Source organism: Anser cygnoides, chromosome 4 (assembly GCF_040182565.1).
Source record: "Anser cygnoides isolate HZ-2024a breed goose chromosome 4, Taihu_goose_T2T_genome, whole genome shotgun sequence".
NCBI classification, from domain to species: Eukaryota; Metazoa; Chordata; class Aves; order Anseriformes; family Anatidae; genus Anser; species Anser cygnoides.
This window is the reverse complement of record NC_089876.1, coordinates 61,807,716-61,828,932: the sequence shown is the minus strand read 5'-3', so window position 1 is coordinate 61,828,932 and position 21,217 is coordinate 61,807,716. Positions and strand designations below refer to the sequence as shown.

The 21,217-nt window shown below is 42.9% G+C and overlaps 1 protein-coding gene and 1 long non-coding RNA gene across 3 annotated transcripts in view; one reads left to right on the top strand and one right to left on the bottom strand.

Moving 5' to 3' along the window:
* Positions 1-7,478, bottom strand: part of MTUS1 (microtubule associated scaffold protein 1) — a 115,072-nt gene extending 107,594 nt beyond the window's left edge. The window contains exon 1 of one of the 2 annotated variants that reach the window (XM_066996779.1): positions 7,293-7,478. The gene's annotated coding sequence lies outside the window, so the exon portion shown is untranslated. Of the gene's footprint in view, positions 1-7,040; positions 7,211-7,292 lie in introns of those variants that run through there. The other variant, XM_013179867.3, reaches the window with a different exon arrangement.
* Positions 7,479-7,858: 380 nt separating this feature from the next.
* On the top strand, positions 7,859-20,536 carry LOC106035236 (uncharacterized). Its single transcript, XR_007158769.2, has 6 exons — positions 7,859-8,627; positions 8,743-10,478; positions 11,780-11,846; positions 12,865-14,027; positions 17,516-17,606; positions 20,448-20,536. It is a non-coding gene; the product is annotated as an uncharacterized lncRNA (long non-coding RNA).
* Positions 20,537-21,217: the final 681 nt, after the last annotated feature.

Here is a 21,217-nt window from a genome sequence, read left to right as displayed (position 1 = left end):
AAAAACAAAACAAAAAAAATGCAAGACAACCCACCACAACACTGAACTCATATCTAAGTTTAAGAAACAACTACCAAACAGCTAACACCTGAATAAACAAGGACAGTGTTGTTATTTACCCTCTGTAATAAGTTGTATGATTACCCAGTTATTCAGTGTTATTCTGAAGCAAAAAAAAAAAAAAAAAAAAAAAGAGGTTTTGACCTTTAAAATTTCTCTGAAATGCACAGCTAGATAAGAATTGGGATAAACACAAATATTGCTTTTCTTTAAATGATTTTTAGGGTTAGGTGGAAAGATCAGCAAAAGACAAGCAGGGAAGAAGCCAGCAGGCTTCTTTTGGAAGTGCTTTGCAAACCCCCTTCTGCTATCTGGAGACCGTGGTCTGGAGACCATTAGTCCTGGAGAGAGAAACCTGCTGTTCTACGGTGTCTTTCATTTGAGAAGCATAAAACTAGTTTTACACAAGGCTACTGGCTGGCAAAATGAAACAGCTGTCAAGAGCATATTGCAACTTATATACATATTTTTTCTTAGAAGCCTTATTCCCTGCAACTTTTTTCGCAGGACCCAAGTTGTAGGCTGCCCCTCTGCAGGAAGCTGGCGTTCGCCGTGCTGTTTATAAATAAGCAGGCGGTTCCTAATAGTAGCTTCACTCTGACATAAATGCGATATAAACAAGCTCTAAATATAACTTCTGTGGGTACTATGGAATGACCTCTACAGCACCAGCCTTCTTTTATCAATGATACGCATCCCATTACAGATTAGAGGACAAGAAGAGTGATCCCAGAGCCCACCACAGCTTCCACATTGTCTTGAGTAAGACAGCTGAACCACTGAGAATACGTGAAGGGCTGCAACACCGGAAAACAAAGGCTTCCCACTTACTTGGCACTGAAAATAACCCATTAAGGGAGGGGGGGGAACAAAAGGAAACAAAAAACCACCCCAGGCTTACTGTATTTAGAAGACCGCTTACCTAGAGCGTACCCCACATAAGAATAAACGCTGGAGCCGTGCCCACGTGCCAAGGCACGCAGCTGAAATGCCAAGCGTCCTGCCAGAGGGGCTGCTCTAGCTGCTGCCGTTCATCGCCTGCACTCCTCTCAAACAGTTCTGGGGTACGTTATGATTATACCTCGCAAGGCTCCACAGCGTTTTTCTTGTATGAAAAGTGTCTTTTTCACATGTGCGTGCCTGTGGCTACACGTTGGCACACAAGACAGCACAGAGACCTGTGGGACGTGGCATTTCAGGTGAGAGGGGACACTGCTCTATGGGCAGTGGGGCACAGAGGGAGAGAAGGAAAATACTGATTGTCATGAGGCCAGGACATGCAGAAAAAGCCACGCAGGGACTCTAACTAAGATGGCAGGCATCACCGCCTAGTACTGGAAGCAGCCAGCCACTACTCCAACACAAAGTAAAAACCAAGCATACGCAATACCAAAGGAATGGCTAAAGCTTCAATACCCCTTTCAGTAGAGGCAGCTTTTCGCAAGACTTCAGAAGGGCTAATGATGCAGCACTCTCATCTAGGAAACTGAAGATAGCTGCTATTCAGCCATCACCTTGCAATTAAGCTGTTAAATGAACCACCATTTGAAGCCAGCTGATATTTGGAACCAGATTTACTAACCTCCTCAACGCTGAGATGCAGAGCTATGTAGAGCAGAGAAGCCTGAACAAATACTGGTTATGCCCAATACAACCATTATGAAACCTATGAGAAACTTGTGACATGAAAGGCTTGCTTTAGAGTATTTGGCTTTGGAGCCCACTTACTGCAATACCAGTTATACTTGCTGGTATTGCACCAAATCCACGGCACACAAACCCAAGTTCAGGGCAAGGAAAGGCAGGTAATGATGAGTCCTAACCAAACACAGGAGCAGATCGGGTGTCTCGATCTGTTTATCTAATAAGTTAGAAGACAGCTTTCACCACATGCAATATACATTATGAAGTGTGCGACCAGCAGCCTTTATAATCTGCTGAGAAAACTGCCAAGCTCATGAGGTTTATACCACCTGTACAAACCTCGTTGTATCCTCAATATCAGGGAGCTACAAGGGGCGAAGAAACCTCGTGCTCCACACAACCCCAGGTGAGTGTTAAAAGCAGCTATTCACTAGCAGAGTTTGTGCACAGCAGGAACATTTATTCTACAGCTCCAGGTTCAAGCACCCTGCAATAAGCAAGCTCCCTAACTGCTTGGCAAGCCTCTGCCATCCTTCTAGGCAGATACTGACAGTGCAGTTGCTTAAAGGCACCCGGCTGCCTAAGGCCACCAACCCATGTGGTTTGCAGAACCAGCCATTATTATCTCCTGGCATCAAGGCTCTGGCCAATTATAATATTTTAGCAAGAGACAACACCCAGACAGTTCAGTTTCATAAGAGTCAGCTGTACCGATTCCTGAACAGGTCCTAGGATCTGTTCAGGAGCACAAAACAAGGCACAGGGAACGGATGCACTGCAGTGGAGATCTGTAGCTTTGGGACACTTCTGTACTGAGAATGAAGAAGGGTAAGAACTCAACGAGATCTAAATATCTGAAATAAATTCCTTTAATTTACAGAAAGCTTGCGAAGGAAGGATTCCAGCTATCCACCTGTAGATACAAACCTTGACCAAAAAAAATGATCATCTGCAAGTAAGCCTCAAATAAAAAGACACTCACTGCATCCAAACGAGTGCACGGTGAGTCTTCTGGTATGTGAGGGCAGAAAGCTGCTCAAAAAGACACTGCTGGCAACAAACTCATGAAGTTGAGCTACACGTTATGTGATAAGACAGGCTGCTCTGTGAACTATAAATCATATCAGCTGTTGATTGCAGCTGCTGGATAATCTAATAGAGATGTGAAAAAGATGAGATTTTACAAACAATAAAAAAGGTTCGTGGTCCACGCTGCTTGAAAGATGGAAGAATAAACTGTCATAGTCTGGCCTGCATCACTAAGTGAGGAATAAATCAAACACACCAAACAGTACCCTCCTTAGTGAAAACTGCAGTAGGCGTTATTAGCTCCCACAAACTTACACGCATCCGAAGTATAACTGAGCTGATATGTGCACCACACAGGCTGCCCAGGTACAAACATCTGGCAGAGAGCATACCTGAAGCAGTGAGTTGTCCAGAGTACTAGGTGACAGCATCAAGAAACATCAAGCTTCTACAGAAGTCTCCTGCATACCTCCAGCACAATAAACCTATACAGTCAGCATTAAGGCTGGCCGAAGATGCCCCGCAGAAGCAAAACCAGCAGACAAGCCATGCGATTAGGTAGCATTGCAACAGCAGAGCATTACAATCAACAGGTTTCCTAGATCAGCTAAGAGCTAGGCAAAGAGTAATGGTTTTAGGATCCTAGACTACTGATGGGAGGAAAGCAACACGTGGTGCACAAACCAGATGGGAGTGCTGCAACAGATCGAGCCTGCTTACAGCGCCAGGAGCCGCTAAGCCAGCGCGTCCAGAGGTGGCTGCATCAAACAGCTGTACACCAGCAGTGTCAAAGGGGAGGTTTTTGCTGTCATGCAAAACAGCCGAGATAGACGCGGTGGATATAGCATCAGTGGGAAACTCTTCCCATGCTTGGACTGTCAGAGTTAATGAAGAACTCACAGGACTCGAGAGCTTCAGCTGTGAGTCAGAAATAACGAGGCACACACATCATGCTAGATGACTGCTCTAAGAAGAACAGCCACACAAGAGCTGAATGACTGCTATCAGACAAGGTGGACAGGAGCAGACAATGACAAACACCCATTTTCCTCTTCTCCTGAAGTGCACAGTGACAGGATGACTTCTCAGACCAGTTGAATTTTAGAGCCAAGGGGCACCAATGCCGTGCTTTAGGCCAATTTCCTTGAAGCTCTCCATGGGCAGCATCTGAAAGGACGCAGTTGTACCAAAACCTGAAACTAAATCCAGCTATTTTAACGTCAGGGAACTCGGTTAACAAAGTAACACACACAGGTTGTTCTTCCTGACCCTGTGCAGCTTATGGCCGCTGTTGGTCCAGGCAGAAGGACAAGAGCCGAGTGCACGTTCAGCAGAACCTGCAGCAGGAGCCAGTTCACCAAACCCACGGCGGGTCATGACATCTGGCCTGCCAGTGCTCTACGTGCACCAGCTTCATTTCCCTGTGAAATTCCCACGTGCTCTCTCCTGGATATGTGCTCTCTCTTGTACATGCACGGTAATGTGCATCAGTATCTACATTATGTGCAAAAATATGTTAATGCTCATTTTTAATATGGTATTTACAAACAAAAAAAAAAAAGCAATCACAAAACCTCTAAGTATTTGAAGACTGCTGAAAGCACATTGGCAACTTGGTATTTAGACTTCAGTAACCTGGAAGAGCTAATATGAAATTTATGATTAAAAAAAATAATAAAGTCAAACAGAACAGCAGAGCCAGGGGAACTAAAGAGGAATGAAAACGGAGACTGGAGAGCTACTACGAGTGGGTGGTCGCAGACCACAGCACAGCCATACCCTAACAGCAGCTTGAGCTCTTCCTGAGGCAACAACTAAACTGGATACTCACTGAAGCAGTTTGAGGTAAGTAACTTAAGTGGAGAAGTGCCAGAATAATTAAGGATTAAAGACATTCATCCCAGTGAAGGAAAAGTCAATGAAATAAAACTGGAGTTGATACAGGTGCTAGCAATGGGATAAAAAGAAAAACTGTACTGTTCAGTAGAAAGTTACGTCCCAAAATAACATTTTAGCAGTTTTTATTTTTCAGTACCAATGTAGAAAATCAACGAAAAATCATTATTGATACTGTTTTGTCACTTGGAGGACAAAAAAATATCAACTAGCACTTTTTTTTTTTGAGTAATAAATATTATTCTGCAAAATACCTTGCCTGTGCACAGTTATCTCAGTAACAACAGAAAATACAGAGGCAGTCAACAGCTTAAGTTTTCCCACACCTCTATCAGAACAACTGCTGAGTCCGAAAACATCTTCATACACGAGGTAGGAAAAGGACAAAACTCCACAGTGCAAGTATTCCCTTGAAAAAGAACTAGACTGTTCTCATAAAAGCGGGAATGTTTAAGAGAAACCGTACAACAGCCTGATACACTTTGTAAACACTGAAGAAGCACCGAGTCTTGTTTCTCTTTTGAAAAGATACCCAGTAAAGCCAGCTAAAGAACATTAACTTCATCCAGCTTCAGCTCCACTACCGTACCACCTGGGCGTCCCTGAAGCTTGCCAGGTAATCCCCCGAATTCACAGGATACAGTCAGCTTGAAAAGCGCTTGATTTTCCTGATTTAACAGCAGTCAGGATACGTTGTGATAGGGAATTAAGAGAACAAAATGACCTAAAGAGAAATGGGGACTGCTGGGTAGGCAGTCATTTCAGCAACTTCTGCTTGATCAATATCCCACGTGGCACTTAGGCTCAGAGGGTACCTCAGCATCCAGCTACAAAACGTGCCCAATCATAATAGAACGGTGGCACACTTCAACATCTTATATGACTATAACATACTACGTTTTATAAAACCCCTTAAATCAATCCCTTGCCATCAGACAGCTTAAGTGCATTCTGCAGTTTCTGTTACAAATCACGGTAACTATTTCTCTGGACTACTGAGATTGTTAGCTGCTTGACACATAGCTAAGATCAATGCTAAGCCCTGCAATTTACAAAAAATAATATTTGACATTTTCCATAATAATCCAGCTCCATGAAAGAATCTTTGCTCCTCCTAAGGAAAAAAAAAAAAAGCCCTCTTCTTTCATGTGTGATTGCAGACAAAAGTTTGCAGAAACCACAAAATGCAAGAGTTAGAAATAAGAGCCAAAACACATTTAAAGCATCATTACGTTGTCGATTTCTGACTTTGTCGAGGCCTTTACATCGCATTATCACAGACTTAGTCTTACAGCTGAAATCAATACCTCAGAAGTGACTAAGCAAATCACAAAAGAACGGCGAACCAAGTTATGCATCCAATATTAAGCAAATAGCAAGGCCTTAATCTCAATTGCCCAGAACGATACCATGAAACCAGCCTTAAGGTGACATCCTTTAACATTTGGTCCAATCTTTCCAAAACACACAGCGATGTTTATACTGGGTGGAAAACGACTCTAAACAAAGTTTCAGCATCAGAGTTACCTGATTACTGTTACCACTTCAGCCACAGCTCCGAGGCAGTCTGACCTAGGCAAGGAATGAGAATTCCCTGATATTTTTAAAAAGGGACTGCATGAGTTTTAAACACAGCCTTGTCACCGCACACGCAACTAACCTCTGTGAAAGCAGAGCTTAAGGACAAACTGCTGCTCACCCACAATAATTAGCGCCGAGGACGAGGCCGGTCCCAGGGGCTGCTATGGGGTCACGTGCGGCTGCCACTACAATGCCTCACTGTGCTGCCACGGCGCATCGCACAGGGCACAAACTATTTTTAAAGCCCATTTTGGTTAGCAGTCCCGACTGCGAACCGCATCCATACTGCTGCTTATCATCACCCCCTCCGAAAACCTCAGCGATGCAAACCAAGCAGCTCAAAGCCCTCCTGCTCCCACAGGACTGAGTTTCATCCTGTGAAAAGCCTACCTCTCCTCGCAACCACGCCAGGAGATCAAGCGATTAACCGCGAATACCCGGTGTCTGCGTAGCGCTGGGTTTCTTACACTAGGTAGAGCGCAGGCAGCATTTTATGTTATAGGCAGCTTCAGACTGTCACCAACCTCGCAGCATAGGAACTGGTAACTTCCTTTACCTAAGCAAAAGCTGAGCTTGTCTCCACACAGCCCTGACACCTGAGGTCCAGCCCGGCTGTGCTCCCACCCCACCGCGGGCACTACAAACACCCGGGCATGGCCCCTCGCCCAAATTACGGCCCCTCGCCCCGTGCCTGCAGCTCGGCTCCGTGCCCTGCTTTCACCGTGAGCTGCAAACAAACGGCACCGGGCTTCAGTCGCTCCCCGTTACCCAGAAAAAAAAATAAAATAAAAACGCAAACTTGGATAAAATAGCACAGAACGGGTACTTACGCGGGCGCTCAGCCGCCACCCCCCCGCTCTCAGCTCGGTTGCGCCCTCAGGAGAAGCCCGACCCGAGCCGTGCCACGCTACGGCCGCACTTGCCGCCGGCCCCCTTGCGCGGAAGCCCGGGCTCGGCTCGGCTCGGCTCGGCTCGGCTCGGCTCGGCGCCCCGTCCCGTCCCGTCCCGTCCCGTCCCCTCGGAGCCCCGCACCTGCCCGGCCGCAGCCCCGCGGCGGGCCCCCCGCGCTCCGCTGCCCTCACCTGGCGCCGGGCCGCGGGGCCGGGCCGCCCCTGGGCGGTGCTACGGGCGGCGGGGCTGAGGGGAACGGGACGGGGGGGACCCGGCCGCGCAGGGGGAGGCTGGAGGCGCAGGTGGCCGGGCCGCCGCCGTCTGGCCCGGTTCTGGGTCCCCTCCTGGGGCTCGGCGGCGGGGGCGTTGCGGGCACCTTCCCCTCAGGCGGCGGCGGCGGCGGCGGCGGGAGGAGCTGTGTCCTTGCCCCTGCCGACTGAGGAGCCCTAGATTAAAATGACGGGCGATGACTCCCAAACCTCCTCTGGTCTCGTGTTTGTGGTTTTTTGGTCCTTAAAACCGCGGGAGGCGGGAGACCGCGAGTGGCTTCCCCGCAGGGCTGCCGCCGCCGCCGCCTGGCCCGGAGTAAATGGTTAGCCCCGGGGAGCGGCGGACCGGGCCGGGCCGGGCCGTCTTCCCCCGGCAGGGCCCCTGCCTCGCCTGGCCTGGCTTGGCTTGGCCGTGCTCCCTCACGCCCAGGCATTCCTCCTGCCAGGCCCTGTCGTGCCCCATGCTCCCTGTCCCAAACGTGGAAAGCGCAGGTTGTCCTGCAAGATCAGCTGAGGGCCTGAGGGCACCACCACGTTGTTCAGCCGTGCCCAAAGGCCCAGCAGGGGCTGACTTCGTTTTCTTGGCGGTGGAAGTTGTGTGGTGCCGGACCTGCGCTGCTCTGGGTTCATAGAATCAGAATATCCCAAGTTGGAAGGGACGCACAAGGATCATCGAGTCCAACACCTGGCTCCACACAGGTCTACCCAGAAATTCAGACCATAAGACTGAGAGCATATCCAAACGCTTCTTAAACTCCAGCAGGCTTGGTGCTGTGACTACGTCCCTGAGGAGCCTGTTCCAGTGTGCAACAACCTCCTCGGTGAAGAACCTTTTCCTGATATTCAGCCTGAACCTCCCCTGTCACAGCACAACACCATTCCCTTGGGTCTATCACTGGTCACCAGAGAGGAGAGATCGGTGCCTGCCCCTCCCTCAAATAGGGGTTCTTGCAGAGTAGGTTACAAAAAGCCTATGGGCTCAATAAGTGCTATGACTTTAACTCTGCCTTTTCACACCTCGTCCTTGGTATTACTTGCTGACACTTCTTTGCGCTTAACCTCCCGGATCCAAGTGGTAGCCAGAGCCTCTGCATCCTTCCAGCGTGTGTCCTCCTGGGACTGCATCAGTCAAAATAACTGCTGCAATGTCCTGGGCCTGAAAAACCCAGCGGAAGAGGGAAGAAGAGAGAGACCATGTCTGACAGAGCAGCTGAGGGAGACTCCGGGAAGGAGTGTTGTGTCTAAACGCCACCCTGAGTAAAAAGTTGCTCTTTTATCAGAAATGATACTGTTGCTGTGAAGGACGTTGACTGGATAAACAAATCCTTCTCCCAGGATTAATAACACCACCTGCTTTCCTTGTGCCCTGCAGGTTTCATTGAGGGCAACACAGCCCTGACCCCATGGAGCTGCTTCTTGGGATTCAGCACAAAACTGGCATCTGCAACCAGTTCTGCCCATAACTGGAGGAACAGAGGGAAAATCTTTTACTCATCTTTACAAAGGCCCAAAAGATAAGTTCTGCTATGTAACGTCCAGGGTTGAGAAGCTTTCTACTGCCAGTAAGGTTGGAGACGCTTACGCAACGTGTCTGGTGCACAGTGTCATAGCAGCCCTGGGGCTCTCTATGTGCCCATATGGGAGTCTGTGTACAGTACAGATCTGGTGACTCCATAGGAAATGCTTTCTTGACGTCACACTAATTCCCTGACCTTCCCCTCCACCCTCCGCTACTATATACAGTTGCTGGCTATTTATATATGATGAATATGATTCAGAATTACACATGCCAGAAAGACACTGAATCTTTCAACCTAATAATTAAAAAAAGGGATATAGCATGATTGCTTTGTTCCATCACCACATGAAAGAGAACTATTTATTTTTGTTGTGGTTAGCTTAGTAGTAACAAACAAAATATTTTATTCCTATCCATGAGACGCAATCTTGCCCATCTTTATGGGCTTCATCCAAAGTGTGCTGGAGTCAGTAGCAGTATGCATGGGCTTGGAATTAGCATGTGACTGCAGATCTAGAGAGCTGGATCAGAGCAAGAGTGCTGCCAGACTACAGGGCTGAGCATTGTACAAGACTTTGACACCCTGAGAGGGAATAATGCCTATCTTTAAGCGGGGTCCGTGCGGTGCTTCAGGTCTTAGAAGGCAAACCCTCTGGTATTGCAGCTGAAGCACTCTGTCAAGAGGCTGTTGCTGTGGCTGGACATGTGGAGCAAGGAACATTGTGAGATTTTTGTGGTGTCATTAGATTACTGCTCATGTGAAATTGAGTGATGGATAGTTTACATAGTCAGCCTTTTAGCAAAGTTCACCGGCATGGCTCCAACTGTATGTATCGAGGCTAATCTCAATTACAACTTGAAAATGCCTCTGTCTTTGTCACTGCAGGGATGGTCTGGAAAGTATCGACTGATTGCTACAGCTGAAAGCTTGTCATGTCGATCTTTATCCCACCAAAGATCACAGTGCACTCAGTGTACCATGCAACTGTTCCACCCTGATGGCTCTTTCATTTTTCCTGGTTTTGCTGTTTGTCTAGGCCTTTCATATGATAGTAATCAAGGAAAAAAAATGTATTAAAAAACAAATATGAGGCTTGGATTGTTTTAAACTGAGATAATAATGAGGGAATTTGGGAACAGTTGTACTGGCATTCCTTTAAAATCTTCCCACCTTCAACTTGGCTGGAATTCAGGTAGATGATGATAGTAGAAATCAATACACAGAGGAAAAGTTTGTCAGATCCAATCAAGGAAGATTTCAAAGAAATGGCCAAGGATTCTCAATGCAAGGAAGAAGAAGAAACCAGCAAGGCCACTGAGGTCTGTATAATATACATTTTTTGCATCATTTGCTCTTGAAGGTATCTTTCCTGGGATTCTAAACAAAAACTGTCAGAAAACAGTTGTTCTGATCAAAACCTTATGACAGCCCTTCTGTTGTTATGTAGCCATGAAATGACTTTTGCCTCTCTTTTTTATTTTTCCTCCGCAGTTCTTCTGGTCCATTATTTTTTTCATAACTGTATGAGGAAAAATGAAGTATTATGTCTCTTAATGTTGAAAAAGGACGGAAAGAAAAGAAAGAAGAGGTAAGAAAGGCCAAAAAACCTAAAAAAGGAAGAGAAATGGAGCACAGATGATAGGGGGGAAGGCACCCAACACTACAAAGAGGAATAAAGCATGGGAAAGAATTAGAGAGACCAGAGGAAGGTGTGAAGAAGGGCATAGGCTGTGTATCACAATAGATGGAAAGGGCAGAAATGGAGTAACAGACAGTTTTGCATACTCTTGTCAAAAGGAGTTAGTCAAGATTAGGCTCCATGAGTGCCTCTGAAAGGACTGGGAAAAAAAACTATGCTGACATGGGTGCATGACTCTCTTTAATAATAGATATGATTGCAGCAGGTGTAAATACATTGAAATGGTACCAGGTAACTTGAGTATCAATAGCAGTAAAAATGCAGCAGCACAGGATGGCCAAGTCTGTGTCCTGTTGGTATCCAGGGTAATGGATGGTTCGGGCTATGTTATTAGGGAGCTCACTTGGTTTCTGCTCCTGGCTTTAATGGTTGATTGCAGTGTGCTTTATTACTATATGGTAATTGGCTATAAAAGTAGTCTTGTAACAGGGATTGAAATTCAAATTTCTCTGCTCCGAGCCGTGTACCTTAATTGCTGCATTGCAAAATGATGCTTTGCTTCCCTGGCCCAATGAATGTGGATTAGTTTGTCTCAGAATAACAGCTTTTCAGCCAGCACAATGAAAGGCATTCCTCCCACCTAGCCTCTGGCCTGGTGACAAAGGGAATTCCCTGGGAAGTGAGAGATAGGGACTCAGTGTCATCCTCAGGACTCTGCATGTTTCTAAGCTCTACCTGCTGAGCTGCTAAGAGAGTCCCTCTCCTTCCTGCTAGCATGCTTTTGAAAGACACCAAAGTCTAAGGGCAGACCCTGCTCCAGCATAACTCAAGAATTGATTGCGTTAGATGCCAGGAAGGCTGTAGTTGCAGCATCAGGGGCTGGCAGCTCAGGTGCTTCTCACACTCTCTGCTAAAGATTCTGGTCCAAGGTACGGGCGCTTCTGGTGTGATGTTAGGATGTGGGGGCACCTGGCTCAGAGCTGTGGGCTAGGAAACTGGTGCCAGAACGTGGGGTTCCTAACTGTTCTCCTAACGCTGCAACAGCGAACCCTGTTGTACATGTAGTCTGTGATAAGTCTTATCTTAGCTGTGTTTGGGAGAGCATTGTGCTGTGGGTTTGTTCGTCTTCAGTGGTGTGCTCACTGGTAATTCGCGGCATCGTGAGGCTGACTTCTGTAAGATAAGATTCCAGCAGGCGGGAGGTCAATGTCCCCTGTTCTGATTTTATTTATTTATTTATTTATTTTGAGGTGGGGAGAGGGCCAGTGGAGACATGTAATGAACGTCAATAACTGCATTTAATTTCTTTGGCAAGTGGTAAGTACTGTTCCCCTTTGTTTGCTTATGCAGACTACATTTAAAGTACTGCCTAATATGAAGCAAACCTTTCTGGAGGCCAGTGCCAATTTTGGTTGAAGAAAAGTATAGCACCGCAGTTGAAAGTCTTCATTATCTTCAGAGGCTCAATTACTAATGAGCATTCTTTAATTTTTGTTACCACACACTTCACATTCATATGACTTCTTTTCCGCCCAAGGCCTATTTGAATAAAATTGTGTACTTCCTGCTTTGGCAACATACTAATGATGTTCATTAAAAGAAAATCATTAGGAGTAGCCCTCCTGAAAATGTTGAAAATGTTGTTGGATGGTAATTTGGGCTTGATCCTGTAATTTTAGCGGTGATTTTACCTGTAATGGCTACAAGTAAAATCATTCTCTGTAAGAATCTTTGGTATCTCCCATCCATGCTTCAGAAAATAGTCAGACTGTAGGCACACCCACAAAAAGTACTGGTGAACAGATCACAGATCTCTGTACTAAATTAATCCCTTAAGTAAAAATTTTCTTCATATGGTTTCACCAAAACAGAGCTATACTTACAAGCAGCTTTGGTGGAGAACTAGAAAATATTGTTAAAGCTTTAAACATTAAGCTAATTGTAGTTCACTTGATTCCCAAATGTAATAAAACTCTTCCTTTCCCAGGCCGTTATCAGTTAGACAACCCCCTGCATTGTATGTGTTATTAATAATTTATTCCTTCCATTATTTCCAAATGCACATTAAAGAATTGGCTCACGGTTTCTAGCACAATTCTGAAGCATAACTCTGATCAGTAATTTTTGGAAATGTTGTCTCAGGGCAAATAAATTAATATGGAAATGGGTAAATTTTATCTTCTGTGGAGTTACGATAACAGTTTAACTACTTTGTTCCTATTAGTATGTTGAGAATTCTAGATGGGAGTTGTTTTCTTCTTCCTGATACTAATGATTGATTTTGTATATTATTCTTATAGACTATTTTAATTACTTTTCTACTATTCTTTTCTAGTTAGAAACAAATGACTATTTTTCTCCCTTGCTTCTTTGGTGTCATAATCGTGAGCTTGTATGGCCTCATGCAGAATGATGTACTGTTTTGTACCTGCCGTTGTTACCCCTTGATATTTTCCAGGTATTCTATTTCTAAGCCAACTTTTACATAAGCAAATTTATGCAAAAATACCAGATATGGCTATTTGTCTATTCTGCTTGGAAAAAAAAAAAAAAAAAAAGATTATATAGTGAACTGGAGAGCCCAGCAAAGTGATCCTCGTAGCAGTATTTTCAATGCATATGAGTGCAATTAAGGCAACAGGAAGGGTTATTACAAAAATGGGGATGGCTACACTTTGCAAAAGTGTGCTGGGTGGAAGGGTGGCTGCTAGGAAAGGTTAAATCATGGAGTATATGCAGAAGATGTTTGCGAGATTCATATACTGCCAGAATGTGAAGATTTCCAGTCATACTTGCCCAGTTCCTAAGAGACCAGTGATCTTTGTAGATGTCAAGAAATGATTGAACACAAAGGAAGTTAAGAATCCTGGTTTTCAGCCACGTTGAACTGGAGTTGATGGTTAAGTTACCACGAGGGCACTACCTTGATGAAATGACTCGGTCAGAGTAGAGATGTGTGAAAAAAGTGCCCAGAGATGGTAGTTGGATCTCTTTGCAGGTGGGACTGTTTGCTGTGACAAAGATAAGATGGCTGACAACGAATTCCCATGGGAGCCATTGCAAGTTAGAGGAGAAATGGAGGAACTCTCCCAACGAGTTGCTGGTGGAGGCATCTGAGAAATAAGAGAAGGAGTGGGAGATGATCTAACTATTAGAAACAGTAAACAAGGAGCAGAGACGCTAGTTCAGAGTGCAGAATGACAAGCAGCAAGCATCACATATTGTTACTTTTTTTCTGTCATTGATCATTCCTTTGTGTTTCTGTTATTGTTTGTTTATTTGTTTGTTTTTCCATTTAAAGAAAACACCTTTTCTTCCAGAAGTCCTCCTTAAGATCTTTCTGTTCAAGGAACCTATCTGTGGGAAAGCAAATGAAGTAGAAACCAAGGTGAAGATAAAATTCCAGGAATACACTTGCACAGACCTACCTGAAACTGTTTCTTGCCAGGAGCAGGTGTTCTTAGCCTCTGAGGGCTATGCCTCTGCACCAGTTCTCAGGTATACTTGCCTTCAGCTGTATGAACAGTGGTTAACAGGGAGCTGCAGAAGAATTATTTGTGCTGAGACTTCTTTAAGAATAGCTATTACAAAGAATACACAACCTGCTTTTCCTACTTTTCAGTTGTTTGATCACTAGCTCAGTATGGATTTAACGTTTTGAAGAAACATTTCCATTCTTACCCATAGCAAGTCAGCTGTTTAAATGGTGCTGAAAATTACTTGCTTTGGTGACTTTCCTATGATTAAGAAACAAATATTGCTATTGCAGCATCTCCCTGATGTGAGGCTTGGAAGTGAGATTTAGGTTAGCAGGGTTTAGCAAGTATCATTTGCACTGTGGCAACTGTGGACATGGGGATGAACAGGCTCTTAGCCAGCAGCAAAGACATGGTGACGTGACTTGTTCTGACAGGAGGGAAGGCTAAGCTAACTTGCCCATTTTGCCTATAGCAAAACCAAAGTAATGCATGCTGACAATTTCTGCAGGTCAGCTGATGCATAAGCTGTTAATGTGCACTAACTTGATGGTACTTCCAAGCTCACAAGACAGTTTAGTGTGCCACACACACACACACATCTCTTTGCTTAGGCCCTGCTCTGTCAGTAACGGGATTTTTCTTTTTTTCTTGTCTTTTGTCTTCTGTGGGTTTCAGATCTCTATGTATGCAAATACGTGTTGCATTAGACACACAACTCCTTGATATTGCCAGTTATGCCAAGATTCATAGTAGTTGGAATAGTCCTATTTAGAATTATTTACACCGTATGTAACAGGACAGAAACAACAGAGTAATGGGAGTAACTGTCAAAGAAGTTGTTAATTACAGAGACTTGCCCCAACAAAATAGAGAGCAAAAGCTTGAAACCAGTTCTATGTGGCAACAAGATATCCCCATCTGAGCCGGAATGAGAGAGGAGGCAATGGAACAACTCTGCGAGGAAGCTGCACTGCAGCAGCCTTTGACAGGATTCAGCACTGCTTGCTCAAAAGGGAGCTGTTAAAGGTGAAAAGCCAGACAACTGGAGAATGAAAACCTTTCCTCTTCTCTTTCCCCATCCTCTCTAACATGGACGGATGAATTCCAGTGTTAACGAAGGGACAGCATGTGCTTTTGATTTTGTGAGGGAAACTGAATGCTGTTCTGGATGTGTGAAAGGTTGCTGTATATACAATAAAAGATTGGGGGAAAATGAGCAAAGAAAACACAAAATAAGCCTTTTGTGGATGTCATTTTTAAGAAATGGTATGCATCCAATGGGAGCAAGAAAATAAATGTAATTTTAAGATTTTTTCTTTCCTGGGTAGTAAGACAAGCCAAAAGAAGAAAGTGAGAAAACACATATGGATGGAATCTAGAGTGAAAATAATCCAATGGGAGAAAAAAATACTTTTTTTTTTTTAAATTTGTACTTATTGTGTTTTAGTCCATGTTTTCCTTGCAGCATGGATCACTTAGAGGTCTTACATGAATTCATGTCTGAACCAATCCCTAGTTTCCTTAGAACAGGTTTGATGGAGTATTATTTTTGCTCCACATTTCAATACTTGTTCTAACTAACCAAAGAAACATTGCTTGGGAAAAAAAAAAACAAAGCCTACCAACCAACCAAACAAAAAGCCACCTTAATTGCAACAGCCTGGAAGACTGTTGCTTTGGTGCAGTTTTAATGGCCGGACAGGCCTTACATTAAAAAAAAATTAGTCCTGTCTAGGATTTCCCTTCAAGCCACTTGACTTTCCAAAATGGGCAAGGCTTACTGTTGAATCAGGTGCATCTGAAGTAAAAAAGAATATTATCTTGTTGGAAAATTGCAGGTGAATGAGAAAGGTATTGCATGTATTATGTTTATACAGCACTCCTCACCTGAGATACAGTAGGATTTCTCTATGAAATTGTGGTATTGGTATTTCATACCATAAAGACAGTGCAAATAAATAAAGTTTTAAATAAACTAGATAAATTTTGAAGTAATATTTTAGGCATATGTTATTTTTGGCTATTGTGCTGATTCAGGGATTAATTGGAAGTATAATGAACTGTAACAAAAGAAAAGTCTAGCATGAAGTTATAAAACATTGACACTGTCTGGGCAGTCTATTTCTCTGTTTTCACTTCAGTTCCTTTTTCTGATAGCCCAATAGTCCTGGACAGTAGGAGGAAAAAATAAGTTGTAGTAGGAATGAAATATTAGTTTATTCATGGCTAACTACTTGTTTTCCCTTAGCTGAACTTAAGGCTAGCATATAGGTTAGCCACCAGGATGCCAGATATCAGAATCTTCTGAAGGCAGAAGTCAGTTTACTTGCAAAAGGGATTACAAAAACATGCATGTTTTCTATTGTGACGGGCTTCCGAGTCACAGCTGGAATGTGCAGTGGAGAAGTATTCATCCCTGCTGTCCCACATGGCGCCCTCCTTAACCACAATCTCTTGCTCAGCCTCCTATTAGTGGGTATTTGTCAGTTTTTGTACTTTTCCACAGTCTGAAAGGCACTCTGGAGCAACAAACAGCATTTTCTAAGACCCTATGTACTACTAGAATTCTCTAAGGAATCCTTGTATGTATGACTTTTTTTCCTACTTTGTGTGTATCATAGGAGACTGACTCTGAAATACCATACTGTGCACATCGACTTCTACTTCTGGATTTCATTTGCCATTTACAGTGAGCAGCTTGCAATGTGCTTTAAATGGCTCTACCAGGCACCGCTCACATTAAGGGTTACTGATCCTCTCTCTCTGTGAATATTGATATAATGGATGGTGGTGCCAGCTTCAGCTGATTACTTCCTGCTCTCTAGTTCTGCTGTCTCCGTGGAAGCTGAAGCTGCAGACTTCCTTAATTAATCATACTGGTCTGGAAATTGAAGACAATAAGGCCTAAGTATAGTGGAGCCTTCTGCTATAGTCAGCACTTTTTTACTTTAAATACATGGTTTGGATGTAAGCTATCAGTGGTAATTTTCAGGGAGAACTCTGGGCATTTTAAATATACCCTGAAATACTTGCACACTGCACCTTTTCCCAGAGACTGAATTCTTCTTTCCACAAAGAGCTTCCCAAACTGAGGCATTCTGCTGCCTTAAACCAGAATGCAGGCTGTGCACAAAACCCTTAACAATCTGTATTGTATATCATCAAGGAAATGCTGCTAGCAAGGTTTTATTCAAATGAAAAACCTGAGGATTCCTGATCATCACAAGGATCAGACATAACCAGTAGCCTAACCTAGTAACAGGATTGAACTTAGTCCTTGAATTGCATGTTTCTTCAGGAGGTTTCAAGGTGCTCTGTAAAACAGCCGAACTGTATTTTTCTCCTATATGAGGAGAGATTATCAAAGGGCTCAGTGACTTGCTATGTGGTACAACAAAAATCAGAGATGGCGGGGACAAACATTCATTCTCACTCTTATAGCTGCATTTTGAATTTTAGGTTTCATTTCTTCATTTCATGCATTTAGTTTTTTATTCTTCTTCGTAGTAAGAAAATGACATCAATGGATCAGAATGGTTCCATTTTTTTCCTCTGCCCTCCAAAATGTGTACATCCCAGAGAAGGGGTTTTAATTTTGGTAAGATGCTCTCCTCCCACTTTGGTTGGGCTCCTCGATGGTAAAACACAGTGAAATAAACAGTACTGCAGTATTTTTTTCTTTCAGACAATAATACAGTGTTTGCTTAAAACACTTATTTTTGTCAAATAATCTAAGAAACACATTTCTCACTGAAGATTTATGTCACAACATTTCCAAGAGGCAGTCTGCTGAAACGTGTTTTAGTGATTAAGCATAAATACAGCCCAATGAAGGCTTTCTCTTGTATCACATCGGGGTTGCTTGCATTTAAATTAGTGGGTCAGCAAGACAGGACAGTGGAACCTTTTATTAGCAGCTGACTTCTCTCGAGTCTCATTTTACATTTTTGGTTCCAACACTATTCAGCTGAAAGGAGATACTGTAGGTAAAATAAAGGAGGTGAATAACAGAGACAAGGAAGCTGCCAGACATCAGCTTCCACCGAGTTCTTCAAAAATATCAGTATTCTCAGTGATAGTATAAAGAATCATAATGCAGCACGTTTCCTTGTGAAACAGGTAGTCTTTTGCATTCACTAATAAGAGCTTTTCATAAGCAAAGTCAATGAAACAGAGTTCAGTGTTTGTTTTTGTTTTTGTTTTTTTCTTTAAGCTGTCTTAGATGAAGGGGATTACTAATGAGTAAGAAATAATGGCAAACATCCATATAAATTATATTTCACCTGCTGAAATCTTTGTGGTAGTGCTGTTCTCTGAGGAAGTCCATATTTTCCCTAAAATCACTCTGTGAAGTAAAAAGACCTCACAAGTAAATTTGGTAACACTGTTATTCTGTCAGGATGTTGGACAACCTGATGTTCATTCATTGGCCTTTAGCTATGGCACTCTTCGAAAAGCTGGAGATTGAAATTCCTCTTGAATTTTGTTTGCAAAGGTACAAATGACAGAGACCTTGTGCGATGTATATAGAGAACATATAGCCTGTTATAGCCTTATATACATCAACAAATAAGTCAGAGATGTTATGTTCCTTTCTTTTTAGCACTTTCCAGCTCTAGCTGGACATAAGCGAACATTTTTTGTCTGGTAACACGGGAGAAGGTTGTTGATCATTAGTATATCATGAATTGCAGAGCACGTACAAACTTACAGGGCTACATTCCCTATAGAATGATATATAATGAATATGTCTTACAATTCTGTAATGAGAACGTAGAATACTAGAAAGGGTTTGTTGTTAAAGCTGTGTTTTCTCTGGGATACAATGTAAATGATCTGCTGGAGGAGCAGATGACAGGGCTAATTCATCCCTAGTGTAACTTCACTGGACTCAATTGATTTGCATGGGATTAGTTCTGTTCATTCCTTTGTAAAAAAAAATATAAATAAAGTTGAGGATTATGTAACTGGGAATGTGTCCAGTATGTAACGTTTTAATGTGTATTTTCTTGTTAGTATCTTAAATATAAAACTTTTATGCCAGATTTAGAGGCTCAAGTGCTTTCATTTACCATTGGGGAGTTAGAGAAAAATAAAGTAGAATTTAAGTTATTGTCATGGACTGCAAATATTAATTTTTTCCCCACATTGTATAAACATTAAAAGGAAGCCCTTCCCTTCCTTCACTACTCTAGAACTTTTTGCTTGGACATTTTAAGTTACGAGTGACTTGTGTTCTTCCAGATGGATTTGATTTTTCTTTTTTTCTCTTTTTCTGTCCTGAGTCAGAGGGGCAGTGAAACCACCTCAGAAGCTGTTAAGTTTCTTATTAGGAAAAGGCAATAAGAGAAATAGATGAGAACTGTGCTGAGATCTTTAATTAATCATGCTGCATAGCAGATGTAAAGAGGACTCAGTGACAGAGGACTGGAACAATTTGAATGAGAGTTATTTCAAAAAATTACATGTGAAATTTAAAATGAGTCACTTAAAATTATTAGTAAAAAGAAAAGGAAATGCATAAAATCCCCTTTATCACAAGATAGAATGTTTGTACATCTTGCAAGTGTTAATAATTCAAACTTAAATACTAGCGTATTGGGCAAGACTTGCAAGACTTTCTAGAAATTACATGCAGCAGGAACTTTACATATGCTGTACATTGATGTACCACATCAATCATTTCAGGGAGGGTGCTTTTCCCAGACGGGTGTATGGCATTTCAGTAGGAGGTGGACTTGTTGCTCTCCCCACAGTGAATCTGCTGTGGCACGGGCACTTTCACTTTATCCTGCTGATGCCACAAGTGTTCACAAGATCTCGGTTTTCTGATCATGAGGAACACTCAAATGCACCATTTGTGTTATGATAGATATATGGGATTCACTCCAGTAAAGTACCTTTGAACTTTGGGGTAGTTGAGATGTGAAAAATAGAAAGAGATCCTATCAGGGAAGAGCAGAAGGGGAGTCATAGGAGGAACACAGTAGTGCAGATACATTCATTCAGGCACTGTTTGGAACTTGCAGGTTTTTTCTGCTTGCTAATCAGCAGAAAATGTTAACTACTTTGTAATAGGAGGCTTTCTAAATTACAGAGACCACAATTTAGCTGCCTAAAAGTGACATACTTACAGATAATTGGATTCTGTGAATCTCCATATGGTTTTGGTAACCTTAGGAACTCATGTATGATTTAAAAGTGATTTAAAGACTACGTTAATTTCAACATTTTGTGCTTGTTTTCTGCAACTTAATTATTTACATAACTTAACAGGGAGAAATGTTTGCACTAGTTTACAAATGTGATATTGCCTGAGAAAATACAACAAGTACAGAGCACCATCTAGTGCAGGATATCCCTAACATAAGAGTCTTTCTGCTCATATGTCACTTGACTGTGTTTATCTAATTTAATTTGAACATTTCTCATGTTGTAGAAAGAGCCAGCCCAGTGGCTCCTGTGGCAGTATATATTTACTTGGGACCTTCAGCTCAGTACATCACAGCTGGAAGCACGGAAATTCAGGTAATCATTTGTGAGAAATGTGTACTTGTAAGAGGAAGTTGTTTATCTTCCTGCCCAGAGTGCTGGGTGATACACTCATTACAATAACACAGTCCAATCTAGCTATAAACCACATTGGACATTAATTTTCTCACCAGATTTAGAGATCTAACTGCCATTTTAAGTGACTTGAGTGCACCATTTAGCTCCTCAAAGCCTTTGTTCAGCTTCCGCAGAGCCTCAGCTAGCCAGGTTCCTTTAGCTGAGCATTCACCGGTTGTGTATGCAAATCATGACTAACGGGTGAGATTAAAGATCTGATTGTCATTAAGAAATGAAGAAATGAAGGAAGCTGAGATTCTGTAGGAGACAGGGAAAAGACTTACTGTTAATTGCTGAGGAACTGCAGAGAAAAGTGAGCTACAGTTTTGTTTGTTTGTTTGTTTTTCCTGTTGTTTTTTTGTTTGTTTGTTTTGTTTTTGCAAAGGCCATATTTTGATTCTTTTGGAAGCAAATAAATACATGATTTCGGCCCCAGGGTTGATTAATCAATATTTGAATATCAACACTCTTTTTGATGCAATCTATTTAGCATTAGGGTAGGATTAAGAGGAACTGTCTTAGTTAACTGAAGATGTAGTGATGACAAGCTGGATTGCATTCTGCACTAAACAAAGGTTGAAAAGGGCCCCAGAGTATTCA